The sequence below is a fragment of the Centruroides sculpturatus genome, unplaced genomic scaffold (assembly GCF_000671375.1).
Source record: "Centruroides sculpturatus isolate CEXI.00-Female unplaced genomic scaffold, Cexi_2.0 scaffold87, whole genome shotgun sequence".
Lineage (NCBI taxonomy): Eukaryota > Metazoa > Arthropoda > Arachnida > Scorpiones > Buthidae > Centruroides > Centruroides sculpturatus.
The window spans coordinates 348795-360925 of record NW_019384414.1 but is presented as its reverse complement, the minus strand read 5'-3'; positions in this window follow the sequence as shown (position 1 = coordinate 360925).

Here is a 12131-nt window from a genome sequence, read left to right as displayed (position 1 = left end):
CACTTGTTTTCTATCTAAAAATATAATGGGAATATGTCTCGATTATAAATAAACACATGCGACAATCCCCTAGAAGTAATCTTCCCTGGGGTATTTAAGTTAAACAATCTCGAAAATAGTAGCCTACTCGAGCGAGCCCTCGAACCTTGTAAGAGGCCTCAAACGCTATTCATTTCACTTTTATGCATCTGTGAACATTATAACGTTGTCCTCTTACGTCACAAGGACAGAGGGCGTTTATCTCATATTATTTAATGCACTTTATTATGTGTAAAGTGTAACTGTTTCAAATTCCTCAATTTTTCTCTATAAAGATCTATAAAAGCTGAATAAATATTATCGCAGCGAGTCGAATTGAAGCTTTAAATTATTTATTTGCATATATATTAAGTATTTTTACTACAATATGTCTTTTTTATTAGATAAATTGTTAATTTTTACCTACATAAATTATATAAATTAAAAATAATTATATTTAAATGAACTAAAGCAATGATACGTCACTTTACCGTATATAACACGCAGAAGATCACGACTCCCATCATAAAAATTTTAAAGGAATTTATATAGAATATGAATATAAATTAAATTATATAATTTTTAAATTTATTTAGTAATATATTATAATATAAAAGTTGTGTTTAGAAGTTTTGCAATTGTATAATTCGTGCAACCTTGACTGTATAGGCCTACCTCATTGAAAACTACAGACCTAGTGAATGGGTAACCTAGTAAATTGGTTTTTTAAAAAGCAAACATCGGTTTAAATAAAAAGTAAACAAAAAAACGATCCGATTTAGAATTTAAATAGATTGTACTGTACAGACATTTTTAACTCTTATATTCCTTACACTCGAGTACGCGATTGAAGAAGAGCATGGTAAGTTCAGTTGTAGATAACACACAACATAGTGTCATTAGACTACACAAGCGCAGGTAGAAGTTATATAAAAATGAAGGCGTTTAAAGGCGAGCGAGAGCAATTTCCGCCCTTTTCCCACCCCTTCATACGGTCCGTCAAGCAAGATATTAGTCCGTTATTACAATTATTATTAGTAGAGCAGACATGGGAGGGTGATGTGTCTGAATTGTTTCGCAAACTGTCATTAACGTCCGACAAATCGATTCGCAGTAGCGGAACGCGCATATCACAGATTGTGTGCACAAGCTGTCTTCATTAGCGTTTCGCTCCGGTGCCGTTTCCTTTTTAATAAGCAGATGTGTCGACGTTACGCTCAGATAGGGACCCCGACCAAACTAACGGATTGGACAACCGACATTAGGCCCCGTGTAACGTACTTAGCGTTGCAGAGTGTTAATTGAGTTTTCTCCCCTCCCCCCTTGCCGACACACTCAACCGATCAACGGATGTGAACGCATGAGTACAGTAAACTTCCTCCGATTGGGGTAATTGTTGGTAATTAAAGCTATGACGCTTTTGAACGGTATTGTGTTGATATAAACACTTCTCCTATTTTCCGTTTTGTATTGATTTTGATTGTTATCCGTAGATCCGTCTCGTAATTAATATTGTTTAAATTGAGCTATTATCTTTATGATGTAAACAAAAAGATCGTGAGAAATTACTCGCTTCGCTTTTATTGCTTTTGTACACGTAAATTATCGTATTAAGTAAATTTTCCTTTATATTTTCACCTCAATCTACACTTAAAATAGGCACTTGACCCATCCTTAAAGCCTTATTCCTGTAGGATCTAGGAATTTACTCGAGGTCAACGTAATACGCCTCTTTTCTACGCCTATGTAAACAATAAACCGTGAGTAGTTTTTCTGGTTTATCACGTTTATGCCGATTGTTAATTAATTATTTTGAAAATATAACATCACTATACAGGATGCACTCCTTCTTACAATATAGACTTCATTAATCTTGTGTATCAGTACACTACAAGTATCCCTAAAGACATATTCAGGCTCTATCTAAAATAAAAAATCGTTGATAAGTTTATCAGGTTTATAGAATTTTTTAAAATATAAATTCGCCAAATGTTAATGAATTCGCTTATAATTGAAGCGACGTTACAGAATACACACCTCGTTATTGATCCTTAATGTCAATAGATCGCAGATATCTGTAAAGATTTAGATTTTTAGCCTGAAAAAGTACAAATTATCATGCTTATATAAGATATTTTATAAGAAATTACCACGCCATTGTAAGATTTAGACAGATATTGATGCTGAATAAGTCTGTTTCTACAAGAACTACACCCCACATTTTCGAGAATGACTACTCCTCCCTATCTTCTGTAAGGTTATCCTTAACCAGATCCTTGATGTCTTTTAAACAAAATTTTATCACATTTTATCTGTACAGGAGAACGTCCCAAAAATCCACATAAAGCGAATATTATATTAGTAATTACAGTAATGTTTTACATGTTCTATGTCTGCGCATACATCGACACGAAAGTGAATCACGCGCTAAAATAGCGTGCTTAGAAGCAATTTTTGATCCATTAGGACAAAGTCGAGTTTTTCAGAATGAGTAGGATAATTGACAGGATAAATTTTGAAAAGTATTTACTCGACGTGACTACAATTGCGAGATTCGGGAGTCACTATTTCTCTTATAGGCAAAAGCATGAATCACTTAAAGAGCACACAAGCGCTGAAGCTGAGATATAGGGTTTTTCTATATAGTGTATAATATGGACGTCCACAGAAAATTTTAGGGGCAAAGACAAATAATTACATCAATAAATTTTTATGTATTTAATTTTGTTAGGGTTTTAGCAAGTAGATTATAGAAAAGACAAAGCTTTCAATAGTCGAGGGTGTAAGGTCAGATATCTCAATCACTCTTACAATTATAATTTGTGGAATTTTTATTCGATCTTAGGGGACAAGTGTTCCGTTTGCCCCAATTGCTGACCCCATGGGGCTTATATAAATTCAAGAATCTCTTAAGGAATTGCAGAATCCTTCAGAGATTTCAAGATTTCTATTCGCCCTTTCGTGAGGGGATTGTAGAAAAATAGACTTAAACGTGTTTTATAAGCAATAAATAAAATTTATATACAATTTAAAGCCATTTAAATAACTTAGAATGAAAGTATAACATTTCAATTTTACAATTGATTTTTTCTTTTTTAACAATTATAAATATTTAATTTAACTTATGTGGCATTCAATCGAGAAGTGCAAGAGCTGCCAACCATTGAATGCAATCATCTATATTCCGCTATCTTTTTCACTATACAAGCAAAAATTCGATTGTATAGGGGCTATATATATAATAAATGAAATATCCTTCATCCTTTATTGATGAACATGCGAGCAGTTTTATTTAACTATAACCATATGAGGCTTGCGTGACTTCTAGAGCGATGCCTGCACTGACACAAGTGTACACGCTTTATATAGATCCCCCATACAGATTCCGTTGTGTAGTGAAAGTCAATTGTTTTCCTATTGTCTGATCTTTTGTGCTTTGCTTTAATATTAAACCATTTATCGTTCGAGTTATTCGAATTCTTCGACTGAATTTTATTATTTAATATTTTCGACATTTTTTATTAGTTACTTTCTTTGCTCTTACACGCCATTTTAATTGATTTATTAAGTTTTAATAATTTATTTTATGGATATTTTATTGATTTAATAAGTTCTTTAATTGTATTGAAGTTTATTTTAGCTAAAAATCGTGAATTTTTTGGAAATTTTACCACTTTTTTTTTTTTTAATATTTTAGGGAATTTTTACAGCAATTTAAACAGTGTAAAACTTTGATAGTGTGTGAATTTTAATGGTTTCAAGTGCTGAAATTACGCTTTAATAACGAATTTATACACGTTGTGAGAGTTATGTGGGATTTAAACTTGGTCACCTTTGGAATTTACATTAGAACCGAGACCCATTATAAAATTTTGACCCAATTTTAAGAATCACGAATTCGAAAATTGAGTCTCAAACGATCTATCAACGTCACGATACCAGTTTTATTATGATATATACATATAAGTAAACACTAGCCACCTTGGCATGGGTCACTCGTTAAGGGGCAATTGACAATTCCCATGAGTTATAATTAACATTCCCCATTTACCGCAGGAACACCTCTTGCGGTCAGGTGCAAAATTTTGTAGAGCTCGATTGTAAATTTTAACCCCTTTAACGACACGTCAACTATTTTGTGGTCGTGCCATTTTATAGGATATCGTAAAACTATCATCAACGCTTTAACAGATTCGAAACTAAATACTCGCGGGTTAAGAACCCGAATCGTAAATCACCTCCCCCCGACCATTCTTGTAACGCGCTGATAAGAGCGTTTGTATACAAAATATCGAGTCACGTGATCTCGTTAACCTCTCCAAAAAAGTAAAGGAAGAGGAAGAGAAGCGTGCAAGAAAGGGAAGTGAATAAGTCTTATATAAATGTATAGAGCATAACCTTTAATTATTCAGTGTAAATATTTACTGCTATTGTTTGGGATCGTGCAACATGCTTAAATATTAATCTTGTTTTTTTTTTCTGACGGGATTTTCTAAGACAATTGTTCCTTTTTTACACTTTCTACACTTCAAAAAGACCATTTATAAGTTAGCTGATATCCCAACCGCAGTTAAAGTAAGCAAGACAGGTTTGCCTGGGCGTGATATTGGTGAATTAGTCGACGTACTGACAGGGAGGCGGTACACAAACGGGCAAGGGTAGCAACTAAAGTCCAGTAGCTTGGCGATTACAGGCCGGTGGTCCTTTCCAGGGTCGACTAGTGTCTATCAAAACCCTTCTTAGAAGCTACCAAGCCCCTTGTTGTAATAAGTGGTTTGTGCAGTAGTCCCTCAGTCGCTCGCTCGGCTGACTTAACCTACCATTTAAATGGGAGGATCCCTGTTGGCTCGGGGGCACGAGAAATGATGTGTTAAATTCCAACAATTTTTTTTAAACCCCTCTCTATAAATACAGTGGTTTTTTTTATATTAATAAGCGACTAGAATACCCTCTATTAACTATTCTGGGCCTGTAGAGTTTTATTACATCACTATCCTTGAAAATATTCCCATGACAGGCCTTGGCAGGTATTACTCCCCTGGTAGCATCGCGGTATCTGTTCGGATCAGGCTGTGTAATCGTAAACTAGTCCCTTTCCCCTTTGTTTCCATCCTTCCATTGTTGACTGATCGGAAGATGGGGATAGACAAATTATACACGCACGTCCGGTCTCCTGTGTACAATACGACACGGGAGGTTTGACTTCTAACACGCGACTACCTATGAGGTCTAAGTCTTAGAGCCACGAGACAGGTGGTGAACTATGCTTCTATCGTATCGGGTCATCAATTACGTTACACTACCCCATCCGGACCTCCTATTCAAGTCTGAAATTAGAAAAAAAAAGTGGACAGGTTATACACCACTCCTTGTTTAAATTATAGCTGTGGTATCTTAGTCAGTTTGCGTATAGGAGCTGATTCTATACGTTAAAAGGTCAATTCTGAATGTCAAACAAGTGAGGAAAGTGCTCAAGCGCCAAATTTTTCCATGTTGTAAGAATGGATGCGCTACACAAGTCAAGATACGCTTTTCTAACTGTACAAACTGTTTCAACTTTTCATCTCGGTTTGCTATTTCACGCAAACAGTTCTGCAAGTCTGTGAGAGGATGGGAGGGGCGCATCGACATGTGAGCACGAACAAAAGAGGGAGTAGGTGTTTTCCCACGATTACCTGGATGATTGTGCGATTATGCGGCCCAAGTAACCCGCGGCTCCTGGTCTAATCAACTGCATTACTCACCTGTACTTCCTTTCCCAGTCCAGATTCAACTTCTTAATCGTTCTTAAGTGCACCACGAACGGAAGTGGTGCGTTGAACGACGTCAGTTCCTTTCTATGACGTCAGGCCGCATCACCCTCCTAAATGGCACTATAATAAACTTCCATTAATAACCAGAAAATGGTCACGAAATGATCTATAATCCCAGACCCACGCTAAGAGTTATAAAATGGTCACAGAGACATTTTAAAATGGATCGTGATAAATTAGGAGAGAGCTATAAAATTAATTCGGTTCAACTGCATTAAAAATTCTTAACCAATATAAGGGTAGTTACGTAGTATATAAGGTAACGTAGTGTATTACATAATGTAGTTACCAATATAAGGGTAATAGAAACTAATCCCATATTGGTTAAGAAAATGATCCTTAAGTAAACCATATTAATACCAGAAAATTCAGAAAACCTCCCACAACCTCCGTATTAACATTCATTCATATCTGAAATCGCATTAAAAATCAACAAATAGAACGTAATTACCCTTATATTAAACCACACCATAAACCAGAAAATGGGCAGAAACCATTCATTAATCAAAACCAATACTAGAAAATTTTATAGAAACCGGATAAACCCTTCAGCGTATAGCTCATTAATCGCCATAAAGATTTTCTACTGAACAATTCTCAAAATAAACCCTCAATTTAACGAATTAAAGACGTACAGTACGTGCTGCGAAACAGCGTAACAAAAAGATAGAATATTGGGTTCTCTAAGGAGGATCCATGTAACGATTTACATAAAAAAAAATAAAATAATAATAATAGAAAAAACAATTTACTGAAACATTTCTGCTTGCGAGCACGTAACGAAGCGAAAGTTTTATATCATGTGACGTAACGCAATTTAGTTACGCTACAGGTAAAAAGGTTACAGCGTGTATATTTAGGCAATATATTAAGCACAGTTCACACAAATCTGTAGGTATTAAAGTCCCTTTTGATAATTTCCGGCCTGGACAATCAATTTCCTACATTTGCTAGGCTACTCACGAAAGAAAGGAAAGGGGGGAGAGAGAGAGAGATAACAAAGCATGAAGAGCAAGTTGACAGCCATTAGAAAACAACATGTGCGATTAGGCTTAATATCCCACTATAGTGTTGTCAAAGGAAGCTAGACACGATCGTAATCAGGTAGACAGTTCAAACGCATGCTCATTAACCTTACTTCCTTTAATCATTTCCACTACGGTCTGGGAAACCCTTCTATTAGTTGCTTCTCTAACGGATCTCTGCACTAATGGTCGCTCGTGACGTCAGCGGTGGCCATTTTCAAGCCTCTTGTGACGTAACCCGCCACCGTATTCGAACTAATTTTCTTTATAAAGGGATTTCTTGACGATTTATTGAGGTCTTTTATTGGTTTTCTGCGGTTTTTCCAGCCACTAAAGTGAGTTTAGATGTATAATGGTGATGCTTTTTAAACCATGCGTTAAGCTCAAATGATAATGGTTAGCTGATAGTGATGTATGTATTTTTATGGTTTATTATGGTGTGGGGAATGGAACGAATTTATATGGTAGAAATGCAACTATATTTTTTTTTGTTTTTAAATTAAACTCGTTAAAAATTACGTTAAATTAACCTGAAAAATCTAAGTTTAGAAGGAAAATTAATTAGATTTCGCCTCCATTTTTGAAGTTTTTCCTTTATTATTACGAAATTTTATCGATTTTATAATAATTAAACAATTTTTATGCACTCGACATAATCTATTTTAAGCAAAAAATGGCCCGTTATAGCGATTTTCACCTATGACTTCGGTATTACGATATTGCACGCTACATCTAGCGCATCACTTTAACTTAGAAAACAATAAATTTCTCGGCTTTTAATTAATAAAACATTTTAAAAGGTACAAAAAAATTTAATTTATAACAATTATTATTCGTATAAACAAACGTGCAGATGTCTTAAAATTACTCTTACAAAAATCTGACTTTAAAGCTTCGATATAACGCATAATTTAAGCTTCTAAACTGATTTAAATAAATTAAAATAATTTAAAAATTAAACTAAAATAGTTTTTATACGCATTATAAGGGTAAAAATATTAAAAAAGTGGAGCTTTAACTTACGTTATAATAGAATTAATAATAATAAAAGGCTCAGTTGCATTAAATAAATCTGTTCTATTTTTTAAAAAATAAAATTATTGTTAAAAAAACCCTAAAAATTGTCTGAATCATTTTAAAAAAGTTACTAAACCGCATCTATTATTATTATTATTATTATATTATATCAGGTCAATCTATTATGCATCCCTTGTTACGATAGCAGCATCGTATCTGTGACGTTTTAATCGTAACGTAACTGACTACAAACACGTGACGACTTCCTATAAATTCATATATTCGTCTATATAATGCGAATTGTTGAATATTACGTCAGTGACGTATACCAGTTACGTTACACTTTACGTCACGCTTGCTTTATTAATAAGAGATAAAACCGATTCTAAATTGTCTGTAAGTTTGTCTACCTGTCCACATCCCGATCTTATCTTTTATAATATGAGATAATTGTACAGATAATTAGGTAATTATTTTTTATAGAAATTAATTTTTTTTAAGTAGTTGATAAGATTAAAGACAAAACTTCATCAGCGAGATAAGTTCGTTTGATATCCCTTCCTTTCCCAGTCCAGATTCAACTTCTTAATCGTTCTTAAGTGCACCACGAACGGAAGCCATTTTAATTGATTTATTAAGTTTTAATAATTTATTTTATGGATATTTTATTGATTTAATAAGTTCTTTAATTGTATTGAAGTTTATTTTAGCTAAAAATCGTGAATTTTTTGGAAATTTTACCACTTTTTTTTTTTTTAATATTTTAGGGAATTTTTACAGCAATTTAAACAGTGTAAAACTTTGATAGTGTGTGAATTTTAATGGTTTCAAGTGCTGAAATTACGCTTTAATAACGAATTTATACACGTTGTGAGAGTTATGTGGGATTTAAACTTGGTCACCTTTGGAATTTACATTAGAACCGAGACCCATTATAAAATTTTGACCCAATTTTAAGAATCACGAATTCGAAAATTGAGTCTCAAACGATCTATCAACGTCACGATNTTTTAAAATATATTAAATTTTAATTCGTTCTATCGATAATTTTATGAAAAGAAACGCGTAAAAAATTTTTTTAACTGTGAAAAATGGCGCAAATTAGCAAGAACGTCTTTGAATTTTTAGGTATTAGAGCATCCTGTTGACCTGTTTCTAGTAGAAGAGCGATGCTATCAGAATGTTAACTGTCCATTTAGGTTCAAATTCAGTCATTGGAAGTAAGAAAGGAATGATTCAGTGACTGTCGTTGCCATAGATAGCGGAAATGTTCCTTCTTCAGTTTCTTCTTCTGTCAGAAGCTTGGGTGACTCTGCTGAAGCATCGCATGATTGAAGTGGATTGTGGAAAGATTCGACTTCTTTTATCAGGATCTTTTTCCTCCATTTTTTCCACGAACAAAGTAGGAAATCGAGATTCTTTTCCGGTTGTGATTTCCTCTTTGCCGGAATGGGTTTGTCAAATTCGAGAAAGTAGAATTTATCTTATATTTATTTTTGTGTGTTTCTAGAAATTTCTTCCTCTCCCTTCCCCTCTCAGTACGCTACTTTAGACCCCCAGCGAAGAAAGGGAAAAAATATACCAGTATATACGGAGAAAGCTCTAAAAAAAAAAAAATAGTTTAAAGGAAGCTGTTTTCGTCTTGTTAAACATCTAATAAAGTCATCAAGGCGCCAAGTAAAAATTCCAAAGCATCTTTGCTCATCTGAACATGTAGAAGAGATTGTAAAATTTATGAAATTAAATTGTTACAGTCACGAAAATTAACGTTGTATGATTCTCTGTAGGTTTTTCTTCAGCAGATAGCGTGGGAATTGGCCCCACTCACGTGACCGGAAGCGGTAAGGGGGTAGTAGAGAAGTCGGTAGTTACCTGTAAGTTGTGTCAATAATAAATCTAGGTTACTCTGATTTTTACTGTTTGTTTACAGGATAACAACGGTAATTTTTATTTTTATTTATATTAGAAACCATAATAGAGTAAAGTAGCTTTTTTTGAATGAAAAACTACCTTTAATGATTGTTATTATAATTCAATTATCCGTAAATAACGCGATAATAGGGATTAAAAATATGCGATTTTAAACAAAATTACAACTTCTAAACAGGGGGAAACACGAAAAATCACAAAATAAAATTAGAAATTAGAAATTTAAATTAAAATTGATATTTTACTTTAAAAAATTAGCTCAAATATACTTCCAAAATTATCTTCCGAAGTAATTAAAGTCGTGTAAATTTTTCTTAAATTTAATTTCGCAATTTTAAACCAGTTTTTGAGCTCAATTTTGTCATCATTAAAATTTTTTCACTCACACAAAAATATTTGAAGTATTCATAGATGAAAGACGTCACGTTTATAAATTTTAGATAAGATCTATTACGCAAACTGTAATCAAGACTTGAAGAGTTTAAAGATCTTTCTTTTGTAAAAATCTAAAAGAAAGACACACCTAGGCAAAAATCTCGAACATTTCTAGGAAATTCTATCAAATGATTAAGGGCATGTAGTCACACCATAAACCCATAAGTTGACTATTTACGAAAAACTTCTCATAAAAATTTTTTTAATAGTTTTTTTTTTTCAATATTTCCAATTGTCTTCCATTTCTCATTTTTCAAAAAATCTCTCGAAAGCTTCGGCTTTCGTGTGACTTTGCATGACAATGACGAAGTGAGCTCGCGTGACCAAGAAGTTTTCACTACAAAATATCCAAAGAACGACAAATCGACGGATATATATTTTTCACATGCACTTCTCCTCTTTATATATTAAACTATCTCTTGGTAATTTATAGATAAGTCTACCATTTTTTTTTTTGTGTTATTATTATTATTATTATAAATCTCTTAACAGCATGAACATGAAAGGAGAATATTAAATGGCGAACATCCGCAATACGACAAAAGATTAGAGTTTACGTAAAATCTACCCTATTGAATTTTTTATTATCGACCTACTTTTGCCTTGTGAACCATTTTATTGCTTATTATTACAGCAACAAACCTTTTAGAATAATTTATCGATAGTTTTGTAACTATTTTCTAACATTCCTGGATGCCTCACCGAGCAATTAATGTTAAATGTGATGCTTCTCGCTTGTAATTTTCATCGTTATCTAACATATAAGGCTAGAAAAAATAAACTCTACAAGACCATAACATAATCAGAGTTAATATAACGAGTAAGGATAAAGGAAAAAATCCGTTAGAATTTAGTAGAATGAAAGTTGATTTTGTGAATTGGCCAAACCACTTTGACATGTAAATCGCTTAATAGGTGGTCCAAGTTAAACAGTATTAAATTATTCAAGGCTGGGAAATAACATTTGTATAGTTGGGGGACAGAGACCATCTGGGACTTTGCCACGCCTCGGATACACAATCACCCATAGAGAAGTACAATGGAAGAAGGCGATGAAGTATGGCACGTCTCAAACGTGTAATCGTTATGTCGACCATTGTCGATTTTCGATTAATATTGGTTAAATAGGGCGCTGTGCCACTCCAGCTGTTTCCATTTGGCAAGACTAGAAAGAGCACAATAGGGTGTGATTACCATTGTTTCCACAAAAGTCGGAAGTCGACGTTCAAAAATCCATTTTGGATCTACCGCTTCGCCTTTCTAACCGTTACTAAGGGTGTAATAAGTTAATTCGTCTATAATGTATTTAAAATTAATTAAATTTTAATTATTTTAATCGAGTTTTATACATTAAAGTAAATATAAATTAATCGATTAAAATTAAAAATTATTTTATAAAACTTTTCCGTATTTAAAAAGGTGTTTCCAAAATGGTTAACGTTAGTTGTCTTCACTGCGCGGCTCCATTGCCGCGCAGTGAAGACAATCTTCGCACAGTTTAAAACAGCAAAAATCGGATGTTTTGATGTTTTTAACTTAAAAAATGTTGAAAAAATTGTAATATTTTTATTCGCATCACATCAGAATCCGTTTGTCTTTAAAATTGGAAAGCTAAGGCGAACTTTTCTAGATTACGAATTGGGTGGCACGTATATATTTATATATATATATATATATATATATATATAACAGAGAAATTTGCTTAGAGTTTGAACTGTACATGCAATGAAAAATGCACTCAAAACAAACACAATCTGTTGTGCACCCAAGTTGTCTCTCTCTCTCTCTCTCACATTATGCTTGTATATTTTCAGTGCCTTTTTCACTTTATTTTTCATGTTTTTGGATATATATATATATAATGTGTTATTTGTTGATTTTTAACAAATTTCTT